The sequence below is a fragment of the Cryptomeria japonica genome, chromosome 10 (assembly GCF_030272615.1).
Source record: "Cryptomeria japonica chromosome 10, Sugi_1.0, whole genome shotgun sequence".
NCBI lineage: Eukaryota > Viridiplantae > Streptophyta > Pinopsida > Cupressales > Cupressaceae > Cryptomeria > Cryptomeria japonica.
In genome coordinates this window covers 763,066,635-763,079,229 of record NC_081414.1, presented here as the reverse complement: position 1 = coordinate 763,079,229, position 12,595 = coordinate 763,066,635, and positions in this window count along the sequence as shown.

Sequence of the window (12,595 nt, the reverse complement as noted above, 5' to 3'; positions counted from 1 at the left end):
TCCATCACATTTGATTCCAGTGAAACCATTAGGGCACCTGATGGTCCTTTATACATAGTTGCAAAAGTCAAGAATACACCTTGCCGTGGAGTGCTTATTGATCCTTCGTGCATGGTTAATGTTATTACTGAAGAATTTCTTTTTACTTTGCAATTGAATCAAGTGATATATGACAAAACAGATGTGATTGTGAAACTATTTGATGCATTTTCTTCTCCTGCAATTGGTTCTATTACATTGCCTATTGAGGTCCATAACAAATCCCTTGATGTGAACTTTGCTATTATTCCATCTTTCGAACAATTTCGTGTGAAGCTTGGCTATCCTTGGCTATCTTCCATGAAAGCTATTGCTTCTCCTATACATAAGTGTTTGAAATTTCCCCATAATGGTGAAGTTGTTACTGTCAATCATAGTCTCTTTAAACTAGCTGAAAGAACTTCTAGCGTTCCTATTGATTACTGTTGGCCTAAACAATTCCAATCTCTTCCTCCGCAAAATGATCATCTTTTCAAATCTTATCAAAAATGGAAAACAGATATGATCCTATCTTTAAGTGAACCTAGAGCACCTAAACTTGATATTCCTATCGTTCTTGAGAATGAAGTTCTTCCTTTGAAAGATAAAACTAATGTCTTTCCTCAAGAAGATTCCCAACCCATCCCTATGGATGTGACTATGTCTATATCTAATAAACTTCCTAAAAGTAGACCCATCCCTCCTCGTCATGATGGACTTGGTCTTCTTCCTAAACCAAATATTCCTCCCTTATATGGAGCAGTCCCTCCTCCTTCCTTTTATAGAGAGAAGAGACCTTCTTCTTCTCCTATTATCTAGCCTAAGAGACCACAACCTAAACACCCAAGTGATAGGGATGAGAACGTTCCTCCTCCTCAATCTTCTTCACTTCCTACTAAGACTAGACGAAATCATTCTGCACGTGAACGCCGGCGAAAGCATCGTCTTAGAGCTCAAACTTTGCAATCTCCAAAAACACCTTCAACAAGCATTATTCCATTTTCTCCTCAGCCGAGAATTGAGCCAAAATCTCCAAAACATAAGATGCATGATGGTCTTGATCCTGTGCGAATTAAAGACCCCATTTTTATAAATCTTGATGATGCTATAGATGAAAATGTTATTCATGATGAAAATGTTATTCCTCTTGCTTCTGATAGTGAATATGAACTTGTTGATATTGATAACCATTTATCTAATGAATTTTCTAAAGCACTTATCCTAGCTCCTAGACAAGAACAACGTGGCTCGGAACATGAACATAGCCCTTGTTTGGATCTTGTGATAGCTCCATCTGCTGTGTTGGATGTTCCTCCTCTAGCGTGTTCCCTGCCTTCCCGAAACATTGATCAGCAAGATCGGGGGGTAGATGACGTGCTAGACTAGGTACATTAGCATAGCAGATTCTCTCCTCCTCTCTTGTGTTACTTCTTCTATATGTTATTCTCATTCTTCTATTTGTTGTCCTTAGTGTTGTCTACTTGAGGATGATGCAAAGCATTGAGATCTCTTTTGGTCTCTCTCATGTTGACTCAAAAGACACATGTGTTCCCTTCTTCTAGGTGACCTTCCTTGATTGGGGAATGAAGAACAATTATGCATACATACATATGATATACATGAATTATCATACAGCATACTGACCCCGAGGAAAGCGAAGTCACCTCGTGCTTTGTGTTTTGTGTCTATTATCCTTGGGCTTATCTCACACTTGGGGACTAAATCCTTGTGATAACGTGCTCCTTTCCTTTCTCATTTCTTATATGTATCACTACCTTAAAGCAATCACCCCCGATGAGGCATGTGCGATCACTTTAACGTAGGGGGGCATACATCCCGTTCATATCTTTTCAAGATACTTGAAAATTTCTTGGCGAACTTAGCTTTGCCTTGAAAATTTTCGGTATTCCTTTTGCATGACTCATAGTGAGGGAACCTTACTACTGATAGTCATGGTTCTCCCTCGTGATCTTCCCTTTTACTTTGTCAATCGAAGTCGTAAGATCCTTAGTCCACTGGGGGCTTGGTGTGTCTTGCCTCCTTGACGTGGTGAAAGTCTTTCAATGATTGTTCCTTGTACTTTACCGGAAGTATGAGCATACATACTCCCGCTAAAGTGGGGGCTAAATGTAGCATCCTAAAATTGCGACACTTGCAATTTCGACTGCATTTTGGTCTTCACGATGGTGACGCAACACGCAACCTGAATGGAGACCCCGAAACCTGATTACGACACTAAAAACTGCATTTTTCAAGCACCTTGGCCTGAACCTCCTTGCACCTTGTTGTCCCAGGAGGTGAGACCAGAGCACCCAGCGCCCTAGTCCCTGGGTCCTATTTTGGGCCCGGTCTCCTTTGGACTTCGGGTCTTTTTGTTTGCAATTTGGAAAATAAACTTTCCTGGTCGGCCTAAGGTCCGGAAAATCAGTCTATCAACCCTAATTGACAAGTATATAAACTACATTTTCCTCTTTCATTCGACATGAGGAAAAAGGCATGGAAACTATACTCAAGCATTCAAGCATTCAAGCATTCCTTCAAGCAATTGATCATTTCAAGTCTCCATTCAAGGCTAAGTGTTGCATTCAAGACAAGGATTCAACCATTGAAGAGGAGATCACATACTACATGCTACATACAACATACTACTACAACATACAACATACAACATCTAAACCTTCGCACATAAGGATACAAACATCCTTAGAACAAGGTATTAGTACTTGTTTTACAGTCATTTACATTTACAGCTCTTGCTCATTTCTTGGTTAATTCCAAAACTGGGGTTTGACCTAAAGGCAAACCCCTAATCCCTAACCCCCCAATCGTCTTCGCTTTTCTGTGTGTAGGTTGCAGGTACATGACTGAAATTGAAGATCTAGAATCCTTGTGCAGAGACGAACAGATCCCCCTTCGTTTCGCGGATTTTTCGGAGGACCGTGGCGCCGGGCGCCATCGTCCTGACAACTTTTGCTCAAATTTGTAGGACAGCGCCGTATCGACATCTTACTGCTAATTTCAGGTCCGCAGCTTCATCCTATATCCCTATCTCAGTTTATAAGCGAATCTTTGTCACTTTCTATGCATTCCTAGCCTAATTCTCCTATGCACATTCTTTACAAAAGAGGGTAGCCTTGCTTTCTTAACCCTTGAAACTCATTTAGCATCCAATCTTGCATTGTGTGGGATTGGATCTTGCGGGTTTCAACCCCTCTTTTGAATGTAAAGTCTCTCCCCTAAGTGAAAACCATCAACCCTAGTGAATCTCCCTTCTCTCTCCTTGGAGTTGGAAGAGGGGAGAGCAACTAGGGTTCGATCGTGATTTTCCGCTTTACAGTTTCAGTCACAGAGTCTTCGCCGGAGCTCCCTTGAAGTCGTGCAGGAAATGGACTTTACTGCAAGGCCGAGATCGGCTATGCTTGACTCGATCGTTCTTCAACAACCTGTGAAACAAAAGGTAATAGGCAACAGAAAAAGGCATATGGCACATACACGATATCTATTCATTAATCACACATTTAAATTCACTTCATCATTCAAAAACTGTATACGATATATCAGTCATTTAAGGGAGTCAACGGGGCAATAAATGCAATCAAGTCAACACAATGAGCTACAGGAATATAAAAGTATCTTGCTACAGGATATCCCAAAAAGGCTTCAACAAAGTCTAAACATCCATGAAATAACAAAAGTAAAGGCATTTAAAAGTTTATCGTAACATCCAAATTATGAGCATATTTTAAGCTCATCACTGCCCCCTACTTAGTCCAATGCTGGTCCTCTAGCATTAACTTCCCTGGTGGTTTCTCTGAAGTCAGTGGCTGCTACATGACTCTTAAAACGGAGTTTTAAACTTGTAATAAAATCCTCTGAAATCCCGGCATTTTTCATACCTTTGGTCTTCTAATTCATTGTTAAGATTTGTAGCCTGGTGAGGATATAGTGGCCATATTAGCACAGGGGGTCTGAATGTCAGTGGCAACCACAGTTCAAATCTTGTTTGAAGTCCCAATTGAATATATCTGCTGGTTTGTTTGAGAGCTGCTGTGAAATTTAGGGGACCATGTGGTTTTGACTTTCTTAACCCAACAATTAATCTCTCCCATCTTTTCTCACTTCTGGTGAATGCCAATTTCCAAACTGAATATTGTTGTGCCTGAAATTCATCATATACTTGTTTTCTAATATCAAATATTTTCTCTCTTGCTGAAACATTATTAATACCATATGTCAGATCAAACCAATCTTTTAACATTGCATGGGGGTTTGAACTTTGAAAACGTAATGGAACAGGCTCTGTTTTCTCAGCTTCCTCATATGTTTCCCACTGTCTGCCATAATTCACCTCATTTGCTGCCCATGACATAAATGCTCTCAAATTAATATCACCAATATATGGAAGAGGATTCCATTCTGTTTCAAATGGTATTAAAAAGCCATGCAAATAGAATTCACACAAAGAATTCCTTAACCAGTTAGGGGCTGCCTGGTATGCTTCATAGAATTCCTTGGCAGTATGAATTATAGGATCTTGGTTTCTGGAAATTTTCATCAATTGGAACCATAAAAACTGTTCTTTAAGGCACAGAGCATAAACTCTAGGTGGTGGTCTACATTCCATAGTCTGACCAGTTACTTTTAACATTTTGTCCATTTTTGCTTTCAACTTAGCAATTTCCTGCTTCTAACTTTCAATTTTCTTTTTCAATTTCTTCTTTTCTATTCCCCATAGACTTTGTTGCATGTCAGTCTGGGCTATGTATCGGAAAGTCAGGGTTTGCAATGTAACTGTTTCCCAATTAGCTTTAACATATTCTAGAAACTCAATTAAAAATGTTTTCTTATACACAACAATGGCTTTACAAATTGTAGGGTGAAATACAACTTCACTAGGCACATTCAATTGTTCAGTTTGTTCTTGTTCTTGCTGCAAGATAAATTCTTCTTGTTGCTGTGGTGGAGAAGTCTGTGCTTCCTCCAAAAATTGCATAGCAGCAGTAGCCAAATCATCAAGATTTGGTAACCCTTGCTCATTATGCCCTGTTTCTTTTGTCTCAACTTGTTCCTCTTCAAGAACGAACGAACTCTGGGTAGCATTCTCGAACACATTCTGAGAAACATTAAATTCGGACTCAATAGACCCTTCTAAAATTACAATCACCTCTGGTTGTGGTAAAACAGGGGAGGTCTTAGATTGTTTCCTTGCGGAAACCCTTCTTGGTACTGATGCGGCTGCAAGAGGTGTTCTGGTAGCTTTCCTCTTTCTTGTTTGTTCAGAGGGCTTTGCCCTACCAGAGGATGACGCTGAACTAGTAATAGCAACAGGTGTTGCTGTAGGAGAAACAGCTGTAGGGGAAGGTGCTGCAGGAGAAGGGCATTGCCTTTTCTGAGAACGAGGGTCAGATTTTGGGGACCCTTCTGCCTTTGTTTTTCCCTTTTCTTTCCTAGTGGTAGACCTAGTTTGTACCCTAGCAGAGGATTTAGGTGCGAAAGCTACAGGACCAAGTGCTATAGGAGTAGATGACCCTTGCCCTGTTTTACTGGTAGATGCAATTTCTTTCTTCTTTTTCTGAGGTCGTGGGGTAAGTACCCTAGGGGGTTGTGGAATTTGCAAACTCTTCTGGGCAACAAATTGTTGCCAGGAGAGAGGTGAGACATCCCTCAAAGAGCGCTCAATCAGTAATTTAATAAGGCCATGATGAGCGACAGAATTATCTTTCCCCTGTTGAGTTCCGTGGGCACTTTGTTCTAAAAATTTTAATAAAAAATTTAGAACATTTATAACTAACCCATGCCTCATATGGCTCAATAATTTAAAATGATGAGAATGCAGATAGGAAAAATGGCATTCACAGGTCAAATACCTAATTAAGTAAATAGCATACTCTGAATAAGGAGGAGGCAACAATACGTGCCTACATCCCTGCTTGGAGACTTCCAGAGGTCCATCAGTAGGCATTGAAAACTCAGCCCTTGCAGCTGCAGTGTTTGAAGAAAAGTTTTCTCCAACGGCTGGAAGCCCAGTTACTTTAGCAATTCTATTTTTGGTTGCAACAATTGTTAGACCCCATACGCTGGCTTCCCCTTTAGAAAGGGTTCTCAAAAATTCTCCAGCAGCCTCCTCATCAAAATCATTTAAGCTCAAGAAATAATTTAACCACCCATAGAGGCTAAATGCATGGACTGTTTGCAGATTTTGCAATAACATTTCATGAGCTACAGGCTCATGTCGCACCAACTGACCACCCATGTTTGTAGTTTTCCTTTAGCTGAACTCAATTCCTTGCTGAAGGTTCAAATTCTCTGTTTCCCTTTCTGCTCTGGTTTTTCTTCTTTCGTGTCGTCATATTTCTTTTCTTTTTTCCAAAAATGAACTCTTTGAACATTCAGTCTTAATCGAAAATCATGCAATAAAGAAGGACATGTGAGCATATTTGGAAAGTACCAAAAAAGTATTAAAGAAAGATTATTTTGTAGTTATGGCAGCGGCGAAAAGACAGATTTTAAACGATGGATTACCCCGCCCCCTACTTAAAGTATGACATGTGTCCTCACATGTTGGAAAGAACAGGTAGAGGTTTGGGTAATAATGACCGGTACATGCATAGTAGTAAATGAATAGAATGAAATAAATCAAATATGTGATAAGAAAAGATATGGTGTACCTTTGATAATTGCACGTACATGTGAAGAAAGATGATGGCATCTACATGAATTGACAAGTGGGAAAGATATCTTAATTAAGGTTGATGCGGATGGATGATGTGGATGGGTGAGATGGGTGGATGAAATGAACGAATGGAATAGATGGACGGAAGATAAAGAAATGAAATGGGGGCGATAAATGAGAATGGAGAAAAAGGGGTTTCCTTTTTAAAAAGAAAACCTTTATTATAGGCATGCTTTTTTTGAAAATTATGGTAACGCTGCAAGAGAAAGGCTAAAGCCTTCGACTATAGGAAGAGTAGCGGGAGGAACCTGAACGAACTGCTGCATGAATTCTTCCTCCTCTCCCTCGCACAGGAGGAGAGCTTTATTTAAAAATAGGAGAGCAACTAACTGACTAACTCCATCAAAGAAAGACGTGGGAGTAAAATATATCCCTGAATCAAGGAACAAACTTCATAAATAAATTTATTCGTTCAACCCGATCCAGAGAGAATCTAGTGCTCCACTCTTTCCCGTTTAATTGCCATTAAAATTCTTTCACATGGTTTCGGTCACAGAGTCTTCGCTGGAGCTCCCTCGAAGTCGTGCAAGAAATGGACTTTACTGTAAGGCCGAGATCGGCTGCGCTTGACTCGATCGTTCTTCAACAACTTGCAAAACAAAAGGTAATAGGCAACAGAAAAAGGTGTATGGCACATACACGATATCTATACATTAATCACACATTTAAATTCACTTCATCATTCAAAAACTGTATACGATATATCAGTCATTTTAGGGAGTCAACGGGGCAATAAATGCAATCAAGTCAACACAATGAGCTGCAGGAATATAAAAGTATCTTGCTATAGGATATCCCAAAAATGTTTCAACAAAGTCTGAACATCCATGAAATAACAAAAGTAAAGGCATTTAAAAGTTTATCGTAACATCCAAATTATGAGCATATTTTAAGCTCATCAAGGATTACATTCTTGCTCTTTCCTTTTCTTGTTCTAGAAGATGTTATATTTGTCTAAGACAACTCCTCTTGAGGGTAGATGTCTTCTGAACATAGATCTCTTCTCGTCCAAGGATCACCTTTACACTTATAGCAAGATATCTCTTTTCAACTATCTTATCCTCGCTTGGAGAGTATTCCCTCTCTTGCTTGGATTTATGTCATTTTTGCATAGCAGATATCTTCTTTGTGATGAAGGTAAGTATCCTTGTTATACTTTCCTTAAGATATCAACATTAGCCTATGTTGACATCTTAAGGGGAGGGTATCCACACTTCTCCTTTGCACTATACTTCTATTATGCATTTAATAGTGGGACATTCTTGGAAACAGAGGGAAACCTCTTAGAGAAAGATGTCGTTACTTTTTGTATAGTGGGTCATTCTCAGAACCAGAGCACGGTCTCTTAGAGCAAGATGTCTTCACTTATTCTTGTCTTGTACAGTGAAACATTCTTAGAACTAGAGGGAAATGTGTTAGAGCAAGATTTCGTCACTTTTCTCTTCTATAGTGGGTCATTCTTGGAATTAGAGCATGGTCTCTTAGAGCGAGATGATGCCAATTTTCTTTTATGCGGGGTGACTATTCTCAGAACCAGAGCATGGTCTCTTAGAGAATTATATCACACCTTTCTTGACACTTGTACTATACATTCTATACAAGTTATAGTGTACTCCGGCATAGACTCCTATGAGGTGCTTTGAACCTCACTTGCACACACATGCATGAGGTTGAGTGGAACTAACAGTGTTCTCACTCTCTCTCTTTACATGGATCACCTAGGCAAGCTCTAGGTGCGATATTTTCCATGTCCTTCTCTCCATGGATCACCTATTTTTAGGGGCAAGACGTCCATGGTTTCTTTCTTCTTCACTTTTCTTCTCATGGATCACCAAAGTGTGTATTCATGTTCTCTCTCTTCTTCCTCTCATGAACTCATAGTTTTACTATTGATAGTTCATGGATGATGTCATCTTTGCTCTTTTATGTGATTGCTCATGTTTATGTGATGGCATTGGCCTTTGTGTCCTGATTAGTTATTGAGACATCTGAGCTCGAGATCTCTTTGGTTGGTTAGTTTGTCATCTTGTGTCTTGTTCTTGTCATGTGTCTTTTTGCTCTTTGTCTTTGTTTTTGAGTGTCTTGTGCCTTTTTCTTTTGTGTTCTCTTGCATATGTAGGTGTGACTTGAGACCCTAAGATTGGGGGCTTTTTTCTCCTCAATATTAGTGGTGTCTTATACTCCTTGTGGTTTTTTCTCCGCATCTCTCATCTTCATCTCTTTCTTTTCTTCTACTTTACCGATAGTAGTGGCATAAGTTATACTCCCACTAAACTAGGGGCTAAATGTAGTGTCATTAAATTGTGACCCTTGCAATTTTAACCATATTTGGGGTCCTCACCTTGGTGGTAGCATCTCTTTCCTTAATCAGGACCCATTACTACATTTCCAACCCTTCACTCTTCCCCCTTCATGTCTTGTGTCTGCTTCAGACCCTGTCTGGGTCCCAAAATAGGGCACGAAAGGGGCATAGCACCCCTATCCCCCCTAGGATAGTGGTGTGGCACCCTTTTCCCCTAGGATAAGGGTGCGGTGCCCCTATCCCCACCTTTTAGGGTGGTCCTATGTTTGGGCTCCCTGATCTCCTATGTATTTCTTGTCTTTGAGGTTTGTTATTCCTCTTTGTCGGCCTTCGATGGTTGAAAATTAATCCTTGAGGTATGTATAAAAGGAAATTCAATACCCTCATTCAAGGATAGATGAAAAATAAAAGGACAAATAGAGAGCATAAGGAGAAGATACAAGATTTCAAGGTCATCATCAAGCATTAAAGCATCCAAGTCTTCTTCATTCATCCATGGGAGCAACATTACAACATTCATTTGCAATCATGTGTGTGTGTTAGCATTTTGTCATGTTACATGCCATTTCATATAACATTTGTGATTAAATTCAAGAAGCAAACAAATCATCATCAACAAGTTGCAGATGTACAAGGTATACATCTCCATTGTTCACATTCGAGCATTTGCAATTACTTTCTTTCTAGGTTGATTCCTCAATCGGAGTTTGCCTGAGGAAAACCCCTATCCACAACCCCCTTTTCTTCTCTTTATGTGTGTAGTTTGTAGGTGTGCAACTATGATTGTGGATTTGGGCTTCATTTGTACAGACAGAAGAACCCTTTTTGTTTCACAGATTTTGTGGCGGACCATGTACATTCCTGCCATGGTCTCGATGACTTTTCTCCAAATTAGCATGGTAGATCTGTATCAGTCTAATTAGCTCAGATCCGAAGTTACAACACAATCCCAAATTGTTAGAACCTCATTTCACTCATTTCCTCTCTCTTTTCCACATAGTCAACAAGTCAACTTTCTCATTTACAAAAGAGGGAAAATCACACTTCAACCACTTGCAATCCACTTAGAATTCACATCCTTGTTTTCCTTGGATTTGGATCTAGCAGATTCAACCCCTCTTTTGAATTTAAAGTTCTTCCCAAGTGAAAATCATCCTAGTTGCTTGCATTCTCTCTCCTAGGTGGGGAGTCACTAGGATCCAATTTTCCACTTTATAGAGAGTTGTGTCTGCATTATTAGAGAGTGGTGTATGTGTGAATAAGTGAATTCATGTTTTGGTGTGGTGTATTGAGTAGAGATTGTTGCAAAGCAGACAAATGAGCTTAACTGGAACTGTCATCATGGATTAGGAGATGCTAATCTTTTAATTCATCTTAACTAGATTGTAATTCGAATGTTATTGTAAGGTAGTGAACCTTCCCTGAGGGTTGGAGCCTTCTAGGTCATTATATTTTAAGAAGTGAGCTCTAGGTAGTGTGCCTGAATGCATGTGCATTCCCCATTGTAATATTTACACATACTATCATAGAGTATCATCTTATTGTGGGTAGGTTCCCACCGTGGTTTTTCCCTTAACTAGATATTCAATGTTAAAATCTTGGTGTTTTGTGTGTTGTTGTTATTGTGTTCACGTTTATTATTGTTGCAGTTGATCTGATCTGAGATCGTGCTTAATTTTTTTAATCTGGTGAAAATTGATTCAACCCCCCCCCCCTGCCCTCTCAGTTTTCCTTCATCCAGAAGAAGGTTGACCACTTGAGGAGATCTAGGATGGAAACCTATTTGCCCAAGAAGGAGAGTCTAAGATTTCATGGAAATAATTATACTATATGGAAGGACCGGATGGAAGTTCACTTGAACCACCTTGTTGAAGAATATTGGAAGATTACAAAGAATACCTATAATGTTCCTCATAACAAACCATTACTGTTGTTGAGATCAAGGTTGTTGAACATAACATAAGAGCTAACGAAGCATTGTTGAGTGCCCTGATTGATTCTGAGATGAATAATGTGATGGGCTTGTAGACTGCACATGAGATCTAGGAGAAGTTATAAACCTTGTATGAAGCAGATAAACATGTTAGAGTTTCTAAGCTATAGAGTTTGAAGGGAAAGTATGAGATGTTGAAGATGGAAGAATATGAGAACATATCTACCTTTATGGCTAAGGTGAATTAACTTGTCCTAGGTATTAGATGTGTTGATGGAACTCTTGAAGAAGATGATATTATTGTGGCAAGAGACATGTTGGTTGGAAATCTTGTTTCATTTGAGTTGAGTGAATTTGGAGAATCACATGGTAAATTTGAGATTACATTTAAAGCCTTTGTATCTGGGAAGCAGAAGTATGATTCGAGAGAGAGTTCATCTAGGGTTTCAAGATATGAGAGATAAATGAGAGAGATGGAAGAATGGGAAAGGGAGTTGGATGAGATTGAAGCACTTATTGCTCAGAGATTGCCTAAGGGAGCTGGTACGTATGATGGAAAGTTATCTTTGAAATGTTTTTCTTGTAATAAGATAGGACATTTTGTTTCTAGGTGTCCTGAGAGAATGTCTAGACATGATAAGCATGAAAGGCATGATATATCTTATAAGTATGATAGATATGAGAAGCGTGATAATTATGATAAGCCTTACAAGCCTAACCAGAAGTTCAGATATTACAAGAAAGGTTATTATGTTGTTGATGAAGGTGCGATAGATGAAGAATCTAAGAATTGAAATTTAGAAGATGAATTTGTGTTCATTGCTATTAAGGAAGATAAACCGATACTTATTGGTTCTACAAGCTACATTATTGAGGAGAAAGCTTTGGGTGCTAAGATTAAAGAGAAAGATGAATGAGTGATTGACAATGGTTGTTCACATCATATGATAGTGATAAAAGAAAATTTGTGAATATAGAGAAGTATGATGTTGGCACAGTAAGATTTGGAGATGACAAAGCTTGTGTGATCCATGGTAGAGGTTCAATTTCTTTTGATGGTAAGCATAGCATTGATCATGTCTTGTATTTTGAAGGTTTGAAGCATAACCTTTTGAGTGTTGGTCAGATGGTTGACAAGGGAAATGATTTACAATTCAAAAATGGTAAATTCAAGATCCTAAATGCCTTTGGTATAAAGATTGCATCAGGAACTAAGACTAAAGGTAATATCTTTCACTTAAATGTTGGTGAGAAAATTTGTTTGATTTCTTAGATAGATGAAAGTTGGTTGTGGCATAGAAGGACGTGTCATGTTAATTTTGACTAAATGATAAGGATAAGCTCTACTCAAGTTGTTAATGATTTTCCTAAGATTGTGAAACATGTTAATCTAGTATGTAAGGAATGTCAAATGGGAAAGCTAACAAGAACTACATTCAAGAGTAAACTGCATTCATCTAATGAATTATTGGAACTTGTGCATACTTACTTGTGTGGTCCTAAAAGACTGATAAGTGTGTAGGGTGATAAATATTTCATTTTTTTGATTGATGACTACTCTAGAATGATGTGGGTTACCTTTCTAAGGGAGAAATCAGAAGCAATGGAG